General features: G+C 34.8%; 1 pseudogene; it reads left to right on the top strand.

Moving 5' to 3' along the window:
* Window positions 1-25: 25 nt before the first annotated feature.
* LOC149567268 (beta-galactosidase-like) lies at window positions 26-25242 on the top strand (annotated as a pseudogene).
* The last annotated feature ends 280 nt before the right edge of the window (window positions 25243-25522 follow it).

Genomic DNA, 25522 nt, shown 5'->3' with positions numbered 1-25522 from the left:
CGGTTTTTAATGATGATAATAATAAATGGTTGTCACGCCCACCGTTGCTTCTGCAAGTAATCCCAATGTGAGCGTCTATTGGGGTCTGTTTTTGGGCAAAGCAAAACTAAAACGCGTATCTTACAAGGGGGGCACTAAATTTCTTTTGTCTACAATCGTCTATATATAGTTAAACTTTTTGTCTACTAAGCAACTATCCTGTTTTTAGGGTTGTGCATGTATCATGTGTTGGGATATGCGTGTGATCTAAATCGTGAATCAAAAGTCTTCTAACACAATCAAATTTAACAACTTCTGACTATAAGTCTCTCGTGCACATAATCTGCATTGGATTAGGTTTCAGATTAACTTGGATAATCTAATAAATAGTTTAATCTAATCTTTTTCTTCCTTTTTCTTTCAATTGTAAGGATTGAATAGCTATGTAGTTCTTTAATGTGTGAGTCAGTAGATTGGTCAATAAATGAGTGGATTTGGAATAACCAAGTAGATCTTCATTATAAAGATTTTAAGATGATGTGGAATGTCATATTTTATGTACTAATCATATTTGTTAGCCTCTAGACTTAAGATAAAGAGATGGGTTAATAGAAAAGATTCATGTTTTCATTCAAGGAGAACTTTATAGAACACTTTATGTTCTTACTAAGAGATTTGTTATCATCCTTTTCAATTTAATATAAGAAGTCATCTTCTAGTGTATGAGTGACACTTCTAGTGTATGAGTTACATTTGTTACTTCCAGACTTAGAAGAAGGAGGTGGAATGTCATGGTCCATGGGTAAGCTTTGGACTTACGATAAAAGAAAGTTTTATAGAAATTGGTTTGACATTTACTAAGGAAGGTTTCTCTAAAGAGTTTATATATTTATTCTAGATCCTTATCATCCTTTTGGTTTGATATAAAAAGATATCATCTCATGTATGACTTACATTTGTCAAAATATTAGCTCTAGACTTAAGATTAAGAGGTAGAGTTTCATTTTTATTTGATATGAGAATCTATCTTATGTGTGTACTATATTTGTATATTTATGGATAAGATTTGAGGTTAGAAGATGTACATAGCTTTACATGTTTAAATTAGAGGATTGAGTCACATTCTTAGATTAAGAGGTGGATCCTCAAAAAGATTAATATTTTAAATGGAGGATTTTACTATCCTTTCCATTTGATATTAGAATACAAGCTAAGAAAAGTCAAGAATCTCTTTCACTTATATGTTATTTACTATATTATTGTGAGACATATATTTAAAATATGTTTACTAATATTAAGTTGGATATGCTTGCATTGAATTTTTAATATATGATGATAACATTGATTTAAAGAATGCTAAGAAGTATCAAGGTGAAGAGATTACATTGAATTTGTTATTTAAGATATAGATATAAAAAATTGATATATTTTTATAGTTTCTTTAATATAGACATTTCAATATGAGTATCATTTTTATTTTAGATAAATATATTTAAGATGACTATATTAATAGTTTATTTATTTCTATATAAGTATATTTCATTTATTGAAAATTTATACTAAAATATAAATATATATAACAACCATCTAAAATATATATAATATGCTTTTTATAGGCATTTAATTTAATAATGGAATAAAATTCGTGATGTTAAAGTGATCTAAAGTATCATCTAAATGTGTTTATTAGAATAAACATTTAGATACATATATTTTAAAAATATTTAAATATTTTGGGAGTATATTTCTTTTGTTTTGATTGGGTAGTATTTTTTTGATGAATAGTTCCTTATCTATTATTAAACTATTAAGGTTACATATTCACAAAAAAAGGGTTGTGGGATATAAGGATCACCCCGTGAGAGTTCACATGACAAAGTTAAAAAATTAATAACTATTCATAAAATTTTAAAAACTACCTTCAAGTAGCTAATATAGTGCCAAAAGAGGGATGTGGATCATGATGGTCATTAAAACCCCACCCACCATTAGGAACATCTTTTTCTTTTTCTTCTTCTCCCTCCACCCTGGGAGGCAAAATCACTAGGTCCAAGCAAGGGAATGACCACTTCGGATCTCGATTGGAAGAAGGCCAACCAAAGCAAACAAAATTAGCAAGAGGAGCAAGTAGGGACCAGCTAGAACCCCATGGAAAAGAGGCAGAATGGAGACACGAGTCATCAAAGCCACCACTAGCAGAGTGAGAGGTAGCCTAAGAGTTTCATGTCTATGAGTGGCAAGTAGAAGAACTATGACCTAGATGATAGCCACAGGTCAGAGTCTGGTCCATGGAAGTAAAATTTAGTAGAACTCAGGAAACTATGCATGACATGTTGCCACAATGATTGAGAAACTCCTATAGGTGGGCCCTTAAGGGACACCTTGTTGGTTTGTACTTGCATCTTCATCATTACATATACAAGGTTTAGTATACATAGAAACATTTATATCTAGAAAGTTGTGAATAAAAAGAATAGCATTTCTATCCTTCCAAAGAGTGACCAAAATCTTTGTCCTAAAAGCATACCAAATTTGGGTATACTTGAATAGGATTCTAGGAGAATCTTCTAGCAAGATCATGTGCCAAAAAAATGGCTCCATCCTAAAAGGCTTGAAAAAGTCAAGAATCTAGAGCCAATAATATTGGGCTTTATAGAAAAACCAAAAAATATGTAGGAAAGACTTAGGTTTCCCCAAAAGTGGACAATGAAGGTAAGGAATACCTAAGTGCTTGAGCTAAGGACCTAGAGGCAATCCCTAAAACAAAGCACACCAAGAAAAGTGTACAATCTTCAACTCGATGATGGCATTCTAAATAGTTTTAAACCTATTTCTCAAATTCTTTTGTGAAGAGTAGAGGTGCCAATGTTGGTTGAGAGTATGAACCATAGGAAAATGTGGCACTAGTCAAAGGTATCCCATCTTGGGCTTGTAATTGACAAGAGGAGTACATGGATACCACTTTTAGTCCTTCCATCATGTCTTAACTAGCTAGATACCCAGCTTGTCGAGCAAATGAGAAGGAAAAGAAGAGACTAGTAGGTCAAAAATATGATGATCTAGTCAAGTTAAACAAAATTGGAATTGCATATATTCCCATGTTTTGAGGCTCATGGTGATTTTGGAGAATAGATCTTTGGGAGTTTTACTGCCACATTTTTAAAAATGTAGTGCACTAGCACCTTAAGTTTTGACTAGTGGAACTCCTTATTCAAGAAATAGGGAATACCACCAAATTGTGTATTGGTTCATAGATAGCCCATCCCCAAAACCATCACTAGCCCAATGAAGCCAAGGTTTGATGGCTTACTTGGCTCCCCAGATACTTTTAACATGAAAAGTGTCCTGGATTTTCACTAGTTTGCCATGATGAGAAGGGTTTGAAACCCAATGCCCTTTCAAGAAAGCCTATGGACTAGGAATTTGGAAGAAATACAATGACTATGAAGAATTTTCTAGGCTTCACCTCTAATGAGGGCACGAATGATCCATTTAACACATAAGGCAATACCCTATTTCTAAGTGGACAAAAGGCCAAGGTCTCTAGACTTATTGGGTATTTAACAATACTCCCTATTAGGATAAACCACGGACAGAAATAAAAACTACATGTAAATATAACCAATAACAGAAAATAATAGAACACACAGAAGTGAACACAAGGCACCAAGATTTAACGTGGTTCACCCAATCCCTGGGCTACGTCCACCAAACAGCAAGTCCGATCTTATTACAATCCAGTGATTACAACCTGATTACAATCCGTAATCCCTTACAGCTCAATACCGCTGCAAGAACCAATTTTGTATCACAACATTATGAAAAATACCCAACCCTAAGCCCTTTTATACAAGTATTAAACCGCTTTAGGGTTATAACATGTCGGCCATATGTCGACCATAATATGTCGGCTACCATGTCGGCTACTGCCCAAAAAAATGAACCCCACTATTTATGAAGTATGTACAGTACTTTCCTGATTAGTCACCACAATCTAACACTCCCAAGTGACTATGTGAAAACCATGTTGGTCAGATCCTAAAGCCTAGAGGAAATTTTTGGTAAGCTTCCCTAACTTAAGATAAGAGGCTTTAGAAGGAGCCCAACAAGATCAGTAATAAACATTGGTAGCTGTCAAGATCTTGAACAAATCTAGAATTTTCTAGCCAAAGATAGAGGCTTGGTGAACCAATAATCTAGCTTTTTGGAAATCTTGGCAAGTAAAAAATTCCAAAGGTCGACAATCAAAGCTTGAAAGGAAAAAGGGATGTTGAAGATGAAAAATATCTCTTTGTGTTGAATCCATGTCCAACTATTTGAGAAAGCCATGGTAGACAAGGAAGAAATGACTTCCTATAGCACAAAGTTTTGTGCCATTGAATTGTAGAACAAAAGCCAAACAAAAAGTGTAAAGACATAGGAGAGAATTTAAAAAAATTTCCTCATCCTCAATGAGAGTGAAAAATGAGTCATAAGAAAAGTATCCATTGACAAGCTGAGTAGGAAACTCAAAAAGGGAAACTCCTTTGACATGGCCAAAGGAGATAGCATTGGTAAGAAAATACCCAAAACCTTCAATAGAAAGAACATAAAAAGCTGAAGCTAGAGAACTTCCCTAGTGGATGGACTTGAAGAGATCAAAGGCCTTAGATTGCCTTTAATTGATGGTAATGCAACATGAAGTATCCCTAAAGAGCATTTCCATCAGCTAAAGAAAATAAAGACCAAATCCTAAGGCTCAAAGCATAGCAAGAATGAAAGGTCATTTGATGTAATCTAAAGCCTTGGCAAAATCAATTTTGAGAAAAAGGGTTTTCTTATTATACCTACCAACCCATTCCATACCTTCCCAAATAGAAATGATGTTATCAAGGATATATCTGGATTTGACGAATCTAAATTCCTCTAGGCTCACAATCAAAGGCAAAAAAAGGTGAATCTCTAGAGCCGTGGATTTCGCTATGATCTTGTAAAAGACACTGAAAAAGGTGATAGATCTCCAATTGGAAATATCTAAAGGATCTTTGACTTTAGGTATGAATTTAATATTTCCTTTGTTGATAATATTACCAAGGGATTTAGAATGAAATTATTCAAAGTATATTTTGTGTAGATCAGGCCCAATGGAATCCCATAAAGCTTTATAAAATTTATAGGAGAAGCCATCACACCCAGGAACCTTGTCATCCACCATAGAGAAGATAGATTCCTTGAGGTTACTAAGGGTAAGAATTTTCTCACAAAAATCACATTGCTCAATTGTAAGCCAATTTGGAGTCACAATAGTGCATTCCTTCAAGGCTTGGGCCTTGTTAGGTAAATTTCCTTACACTTTGAACACATTCTCGTAGTGTCAAACAAAATCTTGAAGAATGTCAGGAAGTGCACAGAAACTTTGTTTGCCTTCCTTAATTCTTTTGATCCCCATAGAGGTATGATGAGCTCTAAGAACTTGGAAGAATTTCTTAGAACCCTGGTCTCCAACTTCAAGAAAGTGGAAATGAGCCTTTATCTAAGTACCCCTAGTAGCATAATTATTAACAATCTTCCTTTGGTGGTAGAGATTTGCAAGCCAAATTTGTAGGTCTAAAACAAATAGATTCAAGGATAGTACCTTAGAATCAACACACAGATCTTTGGCGGTGGATTCATAGGATCGTGTGCAATAAAAAGTAAGTTTCCTACCATAGATGCACATAAATATTGTCATAAAGGAAATGGCATCATTCCCCCATTGAATCCATCCAATGTGGGTATGTGTTGAGGTTTTAAATTCTAGACACACAAAATATGTGTCGTAGTAGGTTCATGATTCAACAATGAAGTGTTGAGAAAAAAATGCATTTTACAAGGACACCTCTAAGTTGTTTTTCAAGTGATAGTAAATAGGATGGGATAGTAGTCTGGAAAAGTCACATCATGTAGAGGAATGACAAGAAATTCCCTTTAGAAAATGAGAAAAAAATATTGTGTTGGAAACTAAAATTGGAGCAATTATTATGTTGTCATTGATGTCAAACCTATTGGTAAGACAGAGTGTCAAACCTACTAGAGAGGCATTTTACTAATAGTGTAGAGTGCCATATTATTATTTTTATGAAGAGGATATGAAAATAAGAGATTATGAGATGACCTATTGAAAGGTTGAGTTGAGATGTGTTAAGTATCATGGAAATACAATGGGCACTTGATAAGTTAGTAATTGACAAGATAATGTGTTGTTCAATCAATACCTAAAGTAAAGAAGATAGCTAGATGGAGCTAAGAGTTAAAACAAGTCAAAAGGGTAATCTTGATCGAGTATCAGTATTCATTGGTCAATGAAGGAGTTGAAGTAAAAGATTAAGGAACTTAAGTAGAAGCCAAACAAAATAGTTCAAGCCAAGAGTTAGTTATTATCAAGCACATATATGAAGAAGTGTTGTAGTGATCAAGCATAGTTATGGCCGAGAGAGTCCAGTGATGCTAAGTGGGACAATATAGTATGTGTCAAGCTACACAATGATGACCAAGCTAAAGAACACAGTGATTGCTGAGTGACAATAAAATTTATAATTTGAGAAAGATTTGAATTTGAGGCTAACACAGTTGGAATTTTGAGTTATTCAAAGTGTGTGGAAGATAAGGATTGATGAGATAGCATATTTAATGCATGAGGAGAATTTTTTTAAGCAATCAAAGATAATGATTTGACTAGAAGTTTCTATAAGAGGAAAACAAACAAAAAGATTCAAGGTTTTAATGAATTTGACCTTACCCTAAGATCAATGGTGATGTTTAAGCTGCAAAAGATCAAAGCTACCTATTTAAGGAGGCATAAGGAGTGAATTTGAAGGTTAGCTCATGGTTGATTGGTGATTTTAAGGAGAAGATATGAAGAGAAGAACAATAGAGGTGAAGTGTGATGAGAAGGGTGAAGAAGGGATTTCTTTAGTAGATGCCAAGAATATCAGTGATGGAGATGATAATGAAGGCTAGTCAATGAACTAGCATATGAGAAGATGTTGTAAAGTGAGTTGTACTTTATAGATCAAACCTACTCACTAGTACATTTGACCCTATTTTTTGACCAAAATTTTTGACCATCTATTAAAATGGTTTAGATTGATTGCACTACGCAAGGAAAAATATGTTTGTTTTAAAATCCATGCCATTGTTGGTCGAAATTTCGACCAACATGGGCTTCATATTGTTTTGAAAATGAAAAAGGTCGATTGCCTATTTCATTGTCAATGTGGTTGTTTGATGTTTTACTGTTGGGGTTTCAAGGTTCAGAGAATAACATTTTGATTGTTTCCCTCGTAAGATCCAACGATGATAGAAATCTTGGATATCTAGCTAAGCAAAATAGGCTATGCATTTCTGTATCGCGAGCAAGAGGAGCACTATATTTCTGTGGCAATCACAACTTGTTGTTAGATTTCAAAGAACGGGATTGTTTGAGTGAGGAAATATATTTTTGTTTGAAATGTACCTTTTCTGATTTTATATGATATTTCAAGCCTCAAATCAGATCTTTAAAATCAAGCAACCAATATTTCAAAGATCCACCAATTTCTCAAAAAAAAACCCCAAATTGGGTATGCCAGAAATAGTGCCAAAAGCTTCACAGCTTCACCTATTATTAATAAATCTGAAAGTGGAAATTTTTACATAAATTTGAGCAGCATAACAGCCTATAAAATGATATTTCCATATCTGTATAACATGCACACAATAGCTCCCAAACGGAGGACAAAAACAATGCTCATCGAGCTCCCGAAAATAGCACAAAATAGCCCGAAATTACCACAAAAGCTTAATAATCTATCACAGAAGTATAATCATATCCAAATACATATATTTAACTCTATTTTAACATTTTAAAGTCTGATATACAGAAGCAACCCAAACTGATATGAAATACTCAACCAGAAACACCAAACTTTTACAAAAAACACACTCGAAAAACCACAAATCTGCACTGTTCAGCACAAAGAAAAACTTTGTATGAGCATGCGCATGGAATGGCTTCAAAATCCCATCCTTAGCCTTCCTGGAAACCTAAAAACTCCCATTCTTGGGTCTCCTTCTCCATAGGTTTGGCAGCCTCTGAAGAATAACAAAGAAATGAGCAAAGATCAAGTTCTAGAATGAGCCCAAAATGCCTCCAAACTCTTTAAAAGAGGGCATAACCCTAACTCACGTCCAAGAGGGGTTAATAAAACATATTTTAATAATAATTTTCATTTATTAGTCCATTAGCTTCCAAAGATTATCCCCTTTTTGCTGAAACTTCACCTTTTTGGGCCTGCCTGCCTTAGAAACTTGATTATTATTTTTAATTATTTGAAAAGGGGACATGATAAGTCCTCCCCTCCCAAATATTTCTTGTCCTCAAGCAATGGCTGAACAATAAAACAATCAATCCACCTGGATCCCAGATGTAGTCATGAACTATACTACTGCCAATTAACACAGGCTTCTGCAATATCCTCTGCAATATGACCAAGAGGAATCCATAATCAAACTAACAATTACAACTCAACTAGACTCCAAAATCACCACTGCCACAGTCAAAAACCCACGAGATACAAACTCTTAGAACATCAGAACCCAAGTAAAGTGGACAAATCAAACTTCCAACATAGTAAATACCATCAACGCATCCCACTGGCCTATACAGAATGTACAATCCAACTCTGCAACAATGGTGAACACTCTCGAATGAAATTGTACCAAGTATGGAGAATCCACACACTGTACAACTCCTGTAGTCAACACAACTCTGTAGATCACTGACCACTGTCTCATAACCATAACTCCCATGCACCCCTGATGGTGAAAAGCCATCACAAGATAAACAACAAGAATTGGAACCCAAACCAAATTTTCCTGCCATCAACTCCTCAACACAAGGATCAAATGCTAACTGATGTACATACCTTGCAATATAATGTTGATAAAAAAAACCAACCTCAATCAATAGCTCACCATGAACAAGTGATACAACCCACTGTGACTGATCACCAACTAAGTCAGGAGATGTCATAGCCAAAGGAGTAGAATCAATAACAACACCCGCTGAAGCATCACTCCAAAACTCCTGCTCTAAGTCATGTATTATCAAGCTGTCAATTGTAGAACCTATCACCATGTCGTGCCCATCACAACTCTCATCTCGAGGCATTAAACTATCCCATAATTGATGATAAGCACTAGGAACCAAAGTACATCTCTGTATCATCATCTCATCAACATGGTCATCAAAGGTAAATTGATGAGCATACCTCACAATGTAATGCTGATAGAATGCGCCAATCTCAGTCAGTGGCTCAGACTGCAATCCAGATGTAGCTAACTACAATCGATCACTAACCAAGTTGGAACTGACTTCTACCTCTAAAGACATCACCAAGGGAGTAGTATTACTAGCAGGAACCATGCCAACTATCGGCTCACCAACATCACACATGGTCTTTGATACAGCATCTCTAGTCTTCGTGCCATTAGTGCTAGAGGTCACCACCATGTCAGGTATACCACAACAATCTACTGCATCACCCAACTCAACTGAACCTGACTCTAGTGGGGATGAACCCAATGTTAGTATCAAGGATGGATGCATCCCCATCTCCACTATCTTTGACAATCTCGACCATGGACATCTTTGGATCATCAAACACCACAGCTTGTGACTGTATAGAATCTAGTAAAGACTGTAGTTGCTCTAACTCCATGGTCACCTTAGCCAAATGAAACTGTGACTCCTTGAAAGCCAATTATGTACTCTCAAGAATCTCAGAAGTCACCTCAAGCTGCTCAGTAAGCTCACTCACCTCATCTTCCTTGGCCAACAATGCATCATATGCTATACTACCCCACTCCATAAGATAATCTCTGTCAGCTACCAACTGCATATAATCCTATCTCAGAATCTGGATAGCCTCCCATAAAGAGTGGAACTCTGTTAAGGAAAGATAACTGCCTCCCTGCTCATCACTAGTAGGAGAACCCCATCCATAAACTGCTAATAATTGACAAGCAGCATCAAAATTTTGGCAAGCGATAGCAATGTCTCATTCACTAACTCTCAACTAATTAGACACATGATGGTACCGGCTTGACTGTCTCCTACAAACCTCCTCTGATGCACTGTCTAAAGGAGTATCCTCAAAGTTACTAGTCTCTAGATTATTACCATCCATATCCTATGAATCAACTCTAAAGCTCAAATCAACAAACGAAGTATCAAAAACTGAAGCACTGCTATCCAACTCCTCTGTACCAAAACAAACCGCCAAGGAAACTAAGTCTTCAAAATTGCCCACTACATCCTCCTAGATGTCATCAATGCCAATATGACCTTGGGACTCATCTATACACACTACCAAATATGAAAGATCATCAACACATTCCAACAAAAATGGTCAATTAGATATATGAACAAAGCCCAACACCGGTGTATAAAAACTAATACCAACATTGGACAAGCTGCTATCACAAGAAAAGACAACACCATGCAATCTACTAATCAAATCCATGATAGCACCCAAACAATCACTGCTACCAAAAAGTGTTAAAGATTTCCAGTCAACTGAATCCCAAATGCTAATATAACAATCTCGAGTCCACATCTGTAAACTAGAATCAGCTAGTAACTCAAGAAAATTCCTCACCTGAGTAATATGATCAATACCAACTAACTCCACATACATGTCATGATGAGATAATGTAGTCACAATACTGTCTTCACTCACCTTCAGCTGGCAGGATAAATCATGTGAAATACTACTAGCCTCAACCTCATGTGACGAAGCATCTAACTGTGCCTAGTACTCTCTCTCAGAAAAGTCATGAATGCTCAATGTCTGCTCGTCTCTACCAGGTATCTCACCATCATGCACAACAACATCCTCATAATCATCATCCTTGAGGTCAAATCTATCTATCACTCTTTGACTAAAATCATCAAATGTAGTTACCTAATCATGACCTTGAGTAGTCATTCCATGATACCACCAATCATAGGCTACATCTTCCAAGTGTAGACTTGCAATTTGAACAACATCACTCTCCTTCATGGGGTTAAGTGTGAAGAAGGTCTGTAATTTTTGTAGCCATGCTCTAGCTGAAATTTTATTTGTTCCATCAAAAGTAGGTGCTATAAACTTGCTTATTTTATTTTTGATCTCTCTTCCACTTATGTCATGCTCCCTTCTGTACTCTTTCTTGGGCATCAAAGTGTTCATCATATCCACATATTCTCTAAAAGTAACTAAATTGTGAAAGTCATCATCTAAACCATTGTAAGTAGCTCTTAATGCAATCAAGTTACCTGTAACCTCTTCCATGGGATTAAGGGTTGGATTTGGCACTGGTGGCTCATCTGCATGCAGAAAAATAATTTTTGTTGATTGAGAGGGTGTGATTTTCATGTTTCTTGACTCTTCTAAAGTGCTCCCTTTCTCATTAATAGATGCAACTCCTTGCAATTTTTATGTCAATATTCGCAAAGCCTCTCTAGTTTCTGCCAAACTATCCACTATTTGCTTCTGAGTATTTTGGATGTCTTGGAAGAATTTCTTTGCCATATCATCTAGATTAGCCATACTTTTTCCTTCCTTGGATTTTATACTTTTAATTTCAACTAGAGGTTTGATCAAAATTTCTTTATTCTTTTCTCGCTGTCAATATCTCTTTTCTCTTTCACTTAGTTGCATGCAACCATAAATTTTGACATGCAGCTGATTAGAAGCAACATGCAACCACCAAATTCACCAAGAACTAACATGAAAATTATTAGAATTATAATGCAACCATAAATTTTGACATCCAGCTGATTGGAAGCAACATGCAACCATAAATTATGACATGCAAGATTTGGGTAGTTATCAAAACTGACATGCAAACTTCTAAAAACCCTCAGGCTGGCAAGATCATAGCTCTGATACCACTGAAATGTCCCTTTTCTGATTTTATATGATATTTCAAGCCTCAAATCATATCTTTAAAATAAAGCAACCAATATTTCAAAGATCCACCAATTTCTCAAAAAAAACCCCAACTCGGGTATGCCAGAAATAGTGCCAAAAGCTTCACAGCTTCACCTATTATTAATAAATCTGAAAGTGGACATTTTTAAAGAAATTTGAGCAGCATAACAGCCTATAAAATGATATTTTCAGATCTGTATAACATGCACACAATAGCTCCCAAATGGAGGACAAAAACAATGCTCATTGAGCTCCCAAAAATAGCACAAAATAGCCCGGAATCACCACAAAAACTTAATAATCTATCACAGAAGTATAATCATATCCAAATACATATATTAAAATCTATTTTAACATTTTAAAGTCTGATATAAAGCAGAAACCCAAACTAATATGAAATACTCAACCAGAAACACCAAACTTTTACAAAAAACACACCCGAAAAACCACAAATCTGCACTATTCAGCACAAAGGAAAACTCTGAATGAGCATGCACATGGAATGGATTAAAACTCCCATCCTTAGCCTTCCTATAAACTTTCAAACTCCTGTTCTTGGGTCTCCTTCTCCACAGGTTTGGCAACCTCTGAACAATAACAAAGAAATGAGCAAAAATCAAGTTCTGGAATGAGCCCAAAATGCCTCCAAACTCCTTAAAAGAGGGCATAACCCTAAATCACATCCAAGAGGGGTTAATAAAACATATTTTAATAATAATTTTCATTTATTAGTCCATTAGCTTCCAAATATTATCCCCTTTTTTTGAAACTTCACCTTTTTGGGCCTGCCTGCCTTAGAAAAGATTATTATTTTTAATTATTTGAAAAGGGGACATGACATCATTATCCAAGACATTGCGACCCTCCTTTTGTTTTGCACATTAAAGATGCATCTTCTTTCAATCCTCTATTCTGCACATGCCTTGTAGGGCTCTTCTCCAATGCGATCACCTGTGTGAAAGCACTTGTCATGATGGTAAGCATCTGCTCTATGTCAAACAAGTTCTTTTTCACTTCAAAGATTGTGGTCACGAAGCAACAAAGAATTGCTCACAAGATGAGGAAACAAAGCTCTGTTTGGAGGAAATAAGCTACGCATTTGATAAGTGTGGATCTTCATCAAATCTCTGGTTTCTCTGGCTGGTTGCTGGAAGCAGAATCCAGGTAAGTAGTTTGGATCTTCTTTTATTTTTCAGGCCAAGGCAAAAGATATATGGTAGGATGGAAGATAGTACCTAAATATCTAATGTCAAATGTACCTTCAAATCAAACAACTCATAAAAATTATTGCATGCACTTGAATTGCAATAAATCTTCTCTTAATGCATTAAGTGTAGCTGGTAAATGCTTTTATCTACTATACTGTAGATCACTGCCTTATGTGTCAACAAATAGAATCAATACCATGAGGAAAAATACAAAACCTGCAGCAGACCCCTCAAAGAAAAGTACCCAAAGGAGATACCACTGAAAAGAATTTGAAAAATTTGCATTACTTTCCTATAAATTTTTCCCATCTTTTCTCATGTATATACATAGACGTAGGAAAGGAATCATTCTCTATACAAAAAGCTTTGATCTATTGATCTAATATATTGACTTTAAGATTGGAACTCGTTATCTTCTTTTCATATTATCTAAATCGTACTGTATCTCCCAGCAAGTATCCAGAACTTTATCCCAAATTTTTAATCATATTTGCTACAACCCATGTGAAAAAAATGAAATTGTAGATGGGCTACTCAGATCCAACACTCTGTGCAGCCATTTTAGAACAAGAAGCATTTTCATATCTGCATTCTATCTTGTGTTGTGTTACATTTAAGGAAGCCTTGCATATGATAAATTTTCTTGTGCGAAAGCTCCACAAATGGTTATATAGGTGTGTCTATGACATCAGCAACACAAAACAAAACTCAATGATAGCTCTTCAAAGAGCAGAGCTAGCTACTCACTATACAGAAGCATTTTCCAAATGTTTTTAAGTTTATCAGCATATCCCTGCATCCCCTCTATGTAACTACTACTATTGAAAATAGATAAGATTGACTTAGAATCAATTGAAAAACAACACATGATAATCTGATCAACTACATAAGAACTTCATTCAAATTAGGTCAAGTGACTTACACAAAGATTCTGCACGATTTTCTATTGTTGAGAATGTCAATGGGAAAAAATGATCATAAGTTTCTAGTTGAATATTATGACCCAACCAAAGAAGAACTATTTTTATAATGAAATGAACCAAGACTACTTTCTTGCAACTGCCACTCCAATCCATAATTGCCTATGCATAAACAGGTAGCATTAATAAAATGTATAATATATGTTCAAAACAATGATTGATAAGATACAATCCATAAGTAGGAGGTATTTTTCCACAACAAGTCAAATTGTGATATTGCTATCAAGGTATAATTGTGTGATTTTTGAGTCAAAGTCATTGACCCATATTTCATGACTAGTGGTTCACCAAAACCATCTCTCATGAGAATGAATAGAACACTTAGCACTCATTAGATCTAGGTGGTGCTCACAAAGGTGAAGCACCAAGACTTCTTGGGAGGTTACCCATCCTAGTACTACTCCAACTTGAGTGCGCTTAACTATGGAGTTTCATCGATGGTTAAACCCACTCTACTTGCAACCCCATTTGCAAAACCTTCACCAACTGTTATGCCTTATGAACCATTCATTAGAAAGCCCCTTAAGAGTATCAATTGATAAGAGTTATTTTTGCACAAGTCAAATTGTGATATTGCTATCAGGATTTAACTGTGTGATTTTTGTGTCAAACTCATTGACCTATATTTCATGACAAGTGGTTCACTGAACCCATCTCTCATGAGAATGAATGGAACACTTAAAACTCATTGGATCTAGGTGATGCTCATAGAGGTGAAACACTGGGACTTCCCCGAAAGTCGCCCATCCTAGTACTACTCCAACTTGAGCACCTTAACTACCGAGTTTACTCTATGGTAAAACCCACTCTACTTGGAACCCTATTTGTAAAACCTTCACCAAGTGTCGTGATTTATGAACCATTCATTAGAAATCCCCTTAAGCTCATCAATTGATAAGTAGGAGATATTTTTCCACAAGTCAAATTGTGATATTGCTATCAGGATTTAACTGTGTTTTTGAGTCAAACTCATTGACCCATATTTCACAAGTAGTGGTTCACTAAACCCATATCTCATGAGAATGAATGGAACACTTAGCACTCAATGGATATAGATGATGCTCACAGAGGTGAAGCACTAAGACTTCCCAGGAGTTCACCCATCCTAGTATTACTCCAGCTCTAGCACACTTAGCTATGGAGTTTCCTCCATGGTTAAACCCACTCTGCTTGCGACCCCATTTGCAAAACCTTCACCAAGTGTTGCACCTTATGAACTATTCATTAGAAAGCCCCTTAAGCTCATCAATTGATAAGTAGGAGATATTTTTCCACAACAAGTCAAATTGTGATATCACTATTAGGATTTAACTGTGTGAGTTTTGAGTCAAACTCATTGACCCATATTTGATGAGTAGTGGTTCACCAAACCCATCTCTCATGAGAATAAATGGAACACTTAGCACTCATTGAATCTAGGTGATGCTCATAGAGGTGAAGCACTGGGACTTCTCGGGAGGTCACCTATCCCAGTACTACTGCAGCTCAAGCACGCTTAACCACAGATTTTCCTCTAGTTAAACCCACTTTTCTTGCAACCCCATTTGCAAAATCTTCACCAAATATTGTGCCTTATGAACCATTCATTAGAAAGCCTCTTAAGCTCATCAATTGATGAGTAGGAGATAATTTTCTACAACAAGTCAAACAAAGGCAAGATACTCCTACAATGTATGCATAAACCCACAAGAGAAAACAATGCTCAAGATGGGGCCATAACATAAAGAAATAATTTCTCAAAGATTGTTTACTTAAAATCTAAGTTACTAGCCTTCGTAGTGTTTTGGGTTTAGGTTCATAGGTCTGGTTTGAGGAGTTTACCAAAAAGAATCTGGTGTTGAGTTCATCAATACAAAAACATTTAAAATATAAAATATACATATTTGCAATAGTATTTCAGTTCAAAATACTAATGATATATTAGTGAAACTCAAATGTTATAATATATATTAAAATTAAATAATAATAATAATGTCAATTGTCAACAGTGAGTAATCATTTAAAAAATAATAATATGGGACTTATAAAATATCATCACCATCTATATTAGATGATATAGGTAGTGGTAAATTAGAAGAACCACAAATAGGGCTCCACTAGCATTGGCATTCGCACTAGCACTCCAATGCCCACAAATTTTCCCATAGTCATCATCAACATCAAGTGCAGCAAAGTGGGAAGTGGAAGATCCAAGTCAATATGTTATGGGCTTATTATCTCAGTCCCTTGTGTCCCCTCTTAGCCACTTTGTTTAAGGAGCAGTAGATTTGAATGCATGTAAACCAAGTCCTTTTCCTTTTTCAATCACTACTACATTTGACCTCATTTTTTGACCAAATATTTCGACCATCAATCAAAAAGGTTTAGATTGGTCAGATTGTAAAGGAAATTTTTCATTTTTTAAAAATCTAAGCCCGTGTTGGTCAAAATTTTGACCAACATGGGCTTAACTTTGAAATGAAAAATCATTTTCAATTTGATTGTTTCACGAAGCATGCGCGAAGGAGGTGGAGCTGGAGCATGAGCATGGTGTGAGGGTTTTCTTAATTTGGCATTTGATTCGCATTATTTTCTTCTGCATTTGTCACTTGTGCTCCCCAACTTCTCCCTTTTGCTTGCTTTTGAGGCAGTGGTGTGCGTATCACTAGAAACATTCCTTCATCTTTTAAATCAAGCAAAAATGAAAAGTCACAAATAAGAGTTTCAGGGGTTTTAGTAGATCTCTTCTATTTCCAGACGATAAGATGAGAGATCTAATTGAACACTTTGCTGAATTGAACTTGAGTTGGGTGTATTATGCCTTAAGAAAGGCAGTTTTCATTTCGAAAGTTGACCTGCAGGTGGTCTATGCCAAACCCCCATGAAATAGATGACAGGGGTTGGACTCCTCTTCATATTGGAGCATGTAAAGGCGATCTAAAATTAGTGAGTTTCTATTCTTTTATAGATATCTTTGTTTCACTCTGAAAGGGTTGATTTTGTTTATGTTAGATAATGGATTTTTCGTTGTATTTGATTTTCCATTATTTATATATTACTCAAATTTTGAAGACAAATATATACACGTAAACAAGTATGCATAATTTTGTTTCTTAGATTTATAAACATAAAAGCATCCTTTCAGACTTAAAAAATGTTATAACCACACATTATTTTTTCTTAAGAAGATATAGATGTAGTACAGGGAGGATCCCTTAGTACCAAAGAAAATCACACAGTCAAAATTTTATTCTATGCTATTGTAAGAGTTTGGAGAGTAGTTCAAACCTTGATAAGAAGTCAAAAAAGCACTTACAATTTGCAAATTAACAGTTAACCATATTAATTCCATAGAAAACAATTGCCAGTATGTGAGTATGTGTGATTTCATATTCTTGATGATCATGGATTTTCTGCAGGATTTACTTCCCTTTCCCTGGAGATACTCTCTTTCTCTCTCTCTCTCATTTAGGGAAAGCACTTCTCCTGCATCCACTGCATTAACCCAGTATATGGTAGTCAGATAACATAACGTGTATACATATATCAACACATTTTTTGTAAAATATAATGCTTGTTATTAAAGATCATCAAAGGTATAATTTTATCATTTGACATAATTTATCCTCCTAATATAATGACTAACCAACGTCTTAATCATTCAACATTCATGTTCTTGAATCCCGAAAAGAGACCATAATGGAAAAATGGGATGTAACACAATCTAGTCAGGAAGGCTATCCATTCTACCGTTGTGATGTGGGACACAAACTCAATAGAATCTCTTATTGTATTCATTCCACCATTGTGATGTGGATCACAACTCAACTTCATCCCTTATTGTATTTTAGACCTTCACACTTGGCAAGCATGGATCGTTGGAGGGATTTTTTGAGTGAAGGATAGGAGGCGTATCCATTCCACCATTGTGGTTTGGGAAACAAACTCAACTTCATCCTTTATTGCTAAGTTACCGATTCAGATGCGGATTCCAAAAGTAGGGATTTTTTTTGGATGCGGATGCGAGAGGAAACATATATATAATTTGTACTAATTTTGTGTACAAATAGTACATGAAGAATAGGATCACAAGGCCAACTTTAGACAACCATTACTTCCTTTGTGCTGCTGCAAATATTTACCATAACCATCTTTTAAGAAGCTTTTGAAATTATCTTCCAAATGAATCTAAGATCTCTTTGACTAAAGGCCTATCTAGGTGTGTAGCCTTCTTCAACAATATGAGCTGTCTGGGAAAAAATCAATAGGAAAAAATGTTCCAATTTGCTCAAATCATAAATCTAAAATTAGATGTCACAGAACTGGCTAAGGATGATAGAAATACTCCAAATTGTAATGGAAATGTACTCATTAATAGGATAAGCCCTAGAGATAGAGCAACACCACATAATGCTCTCCTTATTGGAAGAGGGCATTCCACTTATATTTGCAACATGAGATCTCAAATGTGTAAAATCAGTTCCTATTTTTTTTCTTACCTAAGCTCCACAAGATGTAAACATCCAACTGCTATGTGTGAGAAAAGTGCTTTTAATTTCAAACTATTAAAATTTCAAAGTTGGCATACACCCAAACAGTTAGGTACAAGTTCACACATGACCAAAAAAACCAACATAAGGGATGTGTGCTACATGTTGGCATCTTCATAAACCAACTTGTATTTTAATATCATTATTCCCAGATACATCTCAATTTGCTTCTATAGTAGCACAGTATATTGATGATGATGATAAAATGAGTTTCGACTTTAACTAGCAAATTCAAATGTAAACAACAAAAACAAGTTTCAATGTTTATGGATTAGAAGTTGACCATATTTCAACATTTCAAGAGACAACCAAAACTTTAACCTGATGTATATGATTTCTCACTCACCTTACTTTCAGTTGGCCACCAGGATATCCATTTCTCATTTCAATTTCATATTTTTCCTAACATGTTGGATATTTGGATTGTTGTTCATCAGTAAAGTGGATCTTCATGAAATGGTTTTCCTTAGTTGCTTAATTGGCAAGGACGCCATCAAAGCTTATATAAGCAAATGGGTAGTTATTGCTTGCATTGAAGGTTAGATGCAACCTTTGTGCTTGTAGAAAACCCCCCTCCTAGTTAAGGTATTCCCTTCGCATACAGAAGCTCTTTGTGTTAGGTAGGTTCAAGGGGTCATTTTGTCACATGCTTAGAGGGTTCATCGGCTATAAGTTGCAATTTGTGACCATAAAACCAATGTTGCAAGTTCCAAAGCTACTGAAGTTATTTTTGACTCTGTATTGCTTTATTGCTTTTGTAGTACTATTTTGAGGGGAGATTTGATCTAGTAAAGTTCGTGAAGATAGTGCAACAGGAAGGATTATATGTCAACCTTCAAATTGGTCCTTATGTCTGTGGCGAATGGAATTTTGGGTATAATTTTTTGTAACTGATCTATATTACATGTGAGATTCTCTTCTTTCAAACACCCAACATGGTTTATTAAATGTGGATATTAATGTTATTGATCAATTTGCAGGGGCTTTCCAGTTTGGTTAAAGTTTTTCCCTGGCATCAGCTTCAGGATAGATAACGAGCCTTTCAAGGTGCTTCTCTATGAAATGATGACACTTTTAAGACTTATAAATGCCTTGTATCTTTATAGGATTTTAATGCATAATATTTGATCCAGTTTCTCATATTGAATAAGTGATGAGTACTGCAGATGGCAATGCAAACTTTTACATCAAAGGTTGTGGACTTAATGAAGAGTGAAGGGCTCTTTGAGTCTCAAGGTGGACCTATTATTATGTCCCAAGTGTGTGTGTTTCTTACAACGTTACCATGAATCTGTGTTAAGGCAATTTTTTCTATCTTAAGGCCACTAATCTTACAAAAGATCAGTGAAACAAGAAGAGTTTTAAGTGTACATCTGTATGGAATCAATGAATAGCCTGACCTGCTAATTCATCCTCTTCACAAGTAGAAAATGAATAAAAACCTAATGAAGTGATGTTTGGGCCTGCTAGGGCATCATACATGAACTGGGCTACACAAATGATTGTGGGATTAGGTACGGGTGTACCCTAGGTTATGTGCAAACAGGATGATGCGCCAGATCCTATGGTGAGTTCTATTTCATACGACCCATTTCTATTTTGAGGCTTGGGGACTCTAATACCTCTATTAATTGTGATGGTCAGTTTGGATTTATCTTGTGTCCTTGCAATTACACTAAATCCATTTCATCAGTTCAGTTTCCTAGCATTTAAGTTTTTGTAGTTTAATGTAATGTACACTTATCCAAATGATTGAAGAAGTGGTAAATAATGTAATGTAAGCTTTTGGGTTTTCAAGGTGTCTACATGTTATTTTATGTTCCTATAATAATTCTTGTTGATAATCTGAGTATTCAACACTTCAACCCTTTTGTTGAATATTGTTGACAGATTAACACTTGCAACAGTTTCTACTGTGACAACTTTGTACCTAACAAACCCTAAAAACCATCAATGTGAACTGAGGCATGGAGTGGCTAGTACAAATCATTCCCTCTTCTCAATGCTGTTGAATTTTGAAAATTGCTTATATAGTGCTATTTGCAGTAAGTAGGCAATCGGTCTTCTTGATGGCTTGCAGATTTTAGCTTTTTAAGAAATGATAGTAAAGTGTTTTCTTTTTTAATTTTTAAACAGTGGGTACACTGAATGCCATTAACATTATAATTAGAAGTTCACTGTCTACTATTTTTGTAGGTTTACAGAATCTGGGGGTACTACTTCTCATAGACCTGTTGAAGATCTGGCCTTTGCAGTTGTTCGCTTTATTCAGAAAGGAGGATCATTTGTGAACTATTATATGGTAGAGCTGACCTTGAAGAAAATGGGTTATCCTAGCACATGCCATTCTTATATGGCCTCATTTTTTATATTAATTTAGTTTCTCTTCTTTGCAGTATCATGGTGGAACAAATTTTGGTCGTACTATAGGAGGGCCTTTCATTACAACTAGTTATGACTATGATACACCTATTGATGAATATGGTATGTTTTGTCGGGCATGAGATAAGAATTGTGCTGATATTCTTCTTTGTTAGCAGTGTCAAACTGGAACAAATAATTTTTTCTGAATTACATAAAATTCTTAAAGAGCAATACATTTGTGTATCTTTATAAAAGATGAGGTTTATATCCCGCTTTAAGTTCCTTTCTACCTTAGGGTCAAATTAAATCAGTTGGATCTTTAGTATTTTTAAACATGTAAATTGTTTTGAGCTTGGTATTTTTATTGTATCTCAAAAATACTATAAAGTCTTCAGGAATTAAAACATGAACTATTGTTCTTTTCCTTTCTTTGCAGGGCTTCTCAAGAAACCAAAGTGGGGACATCTTAAGGAATTACACAAGGCTATAAAGCTTTGTGAGGCTGCTTTAGTTAGTGGTGATCCTCAAGTTAACTCTCTTGGCACTTATTAGCAAGTAAGTTGAGCATGTTGACTAGTTTGCTACTTTATAGACTATTTTTAGATTAAACTTTAAAGTATCATTTGAAAAAGGGGAAAAAAAGAATTAAGAAGTTGATAATGCTATTATAAACACAATGAGCTGACAACATTGTCTTTTCAGTCTTATGTGTATTCTGTAGGGCGTGGAAGTTGTGCTGCTTTCCTTGCAAATTTTGATGCAAACTCTGATGCAATAGTCTTTTTTAACAATCGGCACTATCACATCCCTACTTGGTCTATTAGCATTCTCCCTGACTGTAGAAACTCAGTGTTCAATACTGCCAAGGTGATAGTTAATTTCTTTAAAATGCCAATGTGCTTACAAATTAAAACTATCTACGCCCTTTATTTTTGAACTGTGATCTACATGTTCTTATTTGATCAAGTCCTAACAAGATGAAGGTTTCATTGTTAAGTATGAATATTTTGGAATGATCCTTGCTACTCTTATTGTTGTTTAATCTTGATACTTATCTGAGAGGAGCAATGTGCAGGATTTCTCTATACTTTTTTGTTTATTGATTCATGTCATGCTTCTTTGTTAAACTAGAACCTCTCTCAATAATATAATAAGTGTAGGGGTGCCAGTATCTTGTTTAAAAGAAATGTTCACACTTGCCTATGAAAATTTTGTTACTGTTTAATCGCAATGCTTATCTGAAAGGAGCAATGTGGAAGGATTTTCTGCATTTTTGCATCTTCACAATGAAAATTTATTTATTAAAATATGCTCTCTTCTAGAGTGCATTATATTTCTTCTATACATGGATAGAATGTATTTGAATTACTTCAGTTGCACATGAGTTGCAGAATTTATGGCACTAATAAATTCACATGCTCTATGACAGGTTGTTGTTCAAACAACTCAAATGAAAATGACACCTGTTAAGGGATTTTCTTGGGAATCATTCCAGGAATATGTTACCTCCAATGCGAATAGCTCTCTCACTACACAATAGGTTTGTTGGAGCAGATAAACACTACAAGAGATAATACTGACTACTTATGGTACACTACAAGGTGAGATATACCTTTTCCACATCTTTTTTTAATGTTGTAGTTTTGTAAATGGTTACCGAGGTGAATATTTTATCAAACATTCTTACTAATTAGAATGATTGTTTTCCGTTGGTTCTGATTTTCACATTGTTGAGATTTGTAACTATATCTTAGAAAGGTTAGAAAATTAATTCCATTCTAATCCATAGATCACAAGATAACTTTAATTGATCTCTTGCATGCTTATGATTTTTGCGGAATAACTTAATTCAGTGTCTTGCATTCGTATCTTTTCCATTTTTGGAAATATTTTTCTTGTTGTTCCTTGCTTCCCATTTATGCTTCACATTTGACTTGTTTTACGGTATCTGTATTGATTGTATCTGAGCTCTGAATGCTCTTCTGTTTTAACAATTTAAGTTTTTGACTCCATTAAATATTAACATGTTACTCTTGATAATAGAGGAATATTTAAGGAAATCATAAACAATTATTTTCCTTTTTCTTCCAAGTAGATCTATTATTTAATGCTTCCTCTAGATTCTAAATGTTTAATGTTGAATTGTGGATAGGAAGACTACTTGATGAATAGTCATATGGTTAGTTTGTAACTTTTTTTGTTGAACACGAATCTAGTTTGTTAAACAAGAATCTTGAATCAATTCAAACCTAAGATTTTTCTTTTGTTGGGCAAAAATTTGCAATTTCACATATTAATACATTTGTTGTATCATGTATAGTATAGTGTTGAAGTTGGTGAGGATGAGCCTTTTATAAAGAATGGTGGTCTTTCAGTTCTTTCTATAGATTTAGTACATGATGCATTGCATGTTTTCATCAATGGAAATTTGCAGGTATAAGATCATCCAACATCCCTGAATTTAGAGTGTGTTTTCTAATTTAGTGATGTTGAGTCAGACAATCAGAGTGGACTAATAATTGCTAGTTTGGTCTGTGTTTTTGTTTTTGGTTTTCGGATGTTGAGACATAGAAATTGAGAATTGGGAGGACTTTTCATGTTGGATTTATGCTTTTGACAGGCTCTCAATTTGGAAGCAAGGAAAACTCTAAAGTGAGATATCCATCCAGTGTGAAGCTTAGGGTTGGAACAAACATAATTGCACTCTTGAGTATGATAGTTGGTTTACAGGTTTGTTTCAAACCACATATGTGCAGTTGCTTCTATATTTTTGTCTTATTTGGTAGATGCAGAAGTGAAAATAGTAGGTGTAGTGATGCCAGTATCTTGTTTTATGTCGAATTTCATGTATAAGAATTTAGTCACTAGTTTTTTATGTGAAATGAAATCAGATATAATATTACTGGTTGTCACTATAATAGTATAATGCTTTTCCACATTAGATACTAATTCCTGATTTATCTATTTATGTTACAGAATATTGGACCCCATTTTCAATCTTGGAATATAGGGATTCTTGGTCCACTTACCCTTAGTGGCTTTAAGGAGGGAACACGAGACTTGTCGATACAAAAGTGGTCTTACTAGGTATGAACCATGTTAATGCAAATTTGTTATTTTCTTTTCTTAAATAGGATAATATAATTTGGAGTAGAAAAGAATAGTTTATATACATTTAAATTTTTAATTATTGATTAAATTATTTAGATATGATACATGTTTTCGAGAGCACAAATGGATCATAAGTAATAAAACACGGTTGAAGTCATCAATTTTGGATCAAATACGTCATTTTGTGTCTTCCTGCTAAGCTGGTGATATTTTTACTTTGCTTAATATATCACAATTTGAACTGAAATAGATTATTTTTCTTTCCAAACATTCCAACAGCACCATATTTTTTCTATATATGTCTTCGCAAATTATAATAACATGATGACTCTACACATTTTACCTGTGACCAGTGGACCTAGGTGTCTTTTAATTTTTTTCTCTTCAGATTCTAGAACAACTTAAGTTTCTTCCTTAATATTCAAGAATATGAGCATTAGTTTTTGACATAAAGGATGTTTTTTGGAGTTCAAATGTAAAAGGGTGAATGGTATTGAATGGATTACAAATGTGTGGTACAGATTTTTGGGAGAAATACTTGTTTGGAATCTTGTGATTTATTATGATTGATAATACAGCTCCAACTCATTTTGTAATATTTTTCTATGTATATGCATGTCTAATTTTTTGTGGATGTAGGTTGGTTTGAAAGGTGAATCAATAGATCTCCATACAATAGATGGGCATTCCTCTGTTGAATGGATGAAAGGAGTAGTTGTCCCTCAGAGACAACTACTAACATGGTACAAGGTATGCTCCTGATGTTAAATGTTAAATCTACGATTGTGTCAACAACCACGGGAACCATGAAAAGGTTTGCATAGTTACAATTTGTGTACTTTGTTTAACATTTTTCATTAAAATTTAAATTATTACTGTACAGGCAACATTTGATGCACCAACTAGTGAAGATCCATTAGGATTGGATTTGAGCACAATGGGTAAAGGCAAAGCATGGGTAAATGGTCAGAATATTGGATGGTATTGGCCTTCTTATCATGTCAATGTTGTTTGTTGAGATGGATGCAACTATCAAGGAACTTTTCATCCAAAGAAATGTGCTGAAAATTGTGGCCAACTATCTCAACACTGGTGAGATTTCTTATATTTTTTGTGTTCAACTTTCTATTTGATGCCAGCTTATGGATAATACTGCAACTTTTGTGGTAAAATTTGAATTTAAGAGCTTTAAAAACAAAGAAAGAGCTACTAAGAGGAATATGTAGTTGATAGACAATAATTTTTGTTTTTCAGGTTCTATTAGCCATCCAATTCATTTGTCGCCAAACCCTTGGTTCTAGGGTCACTAAACTAGGGCCTATTCAATGAGACCTCTAACAACATCACCAAAACAAAAGGACTACACCAACACTTCA

Source organism: Cupressus sempervirens, chromosome 3 (assembly GCF_028749045.1).
Source record: "Cupressus sempervirens isolate cs-2001-9-10 chromosome 3, ASM2874904v1, whole genome shotgun sequence".
In the NCBI taxonomy this organism is placed as follows: Eukaryota; Viridiplantae; Streptophyta; class Pinopsida; order Cupressales; family Cupressaceae; genus Cupressus; species Cupressus sempervirens.
This window is presented reverse-complemented; position numbering and strand designations above follow the sequence as displayed.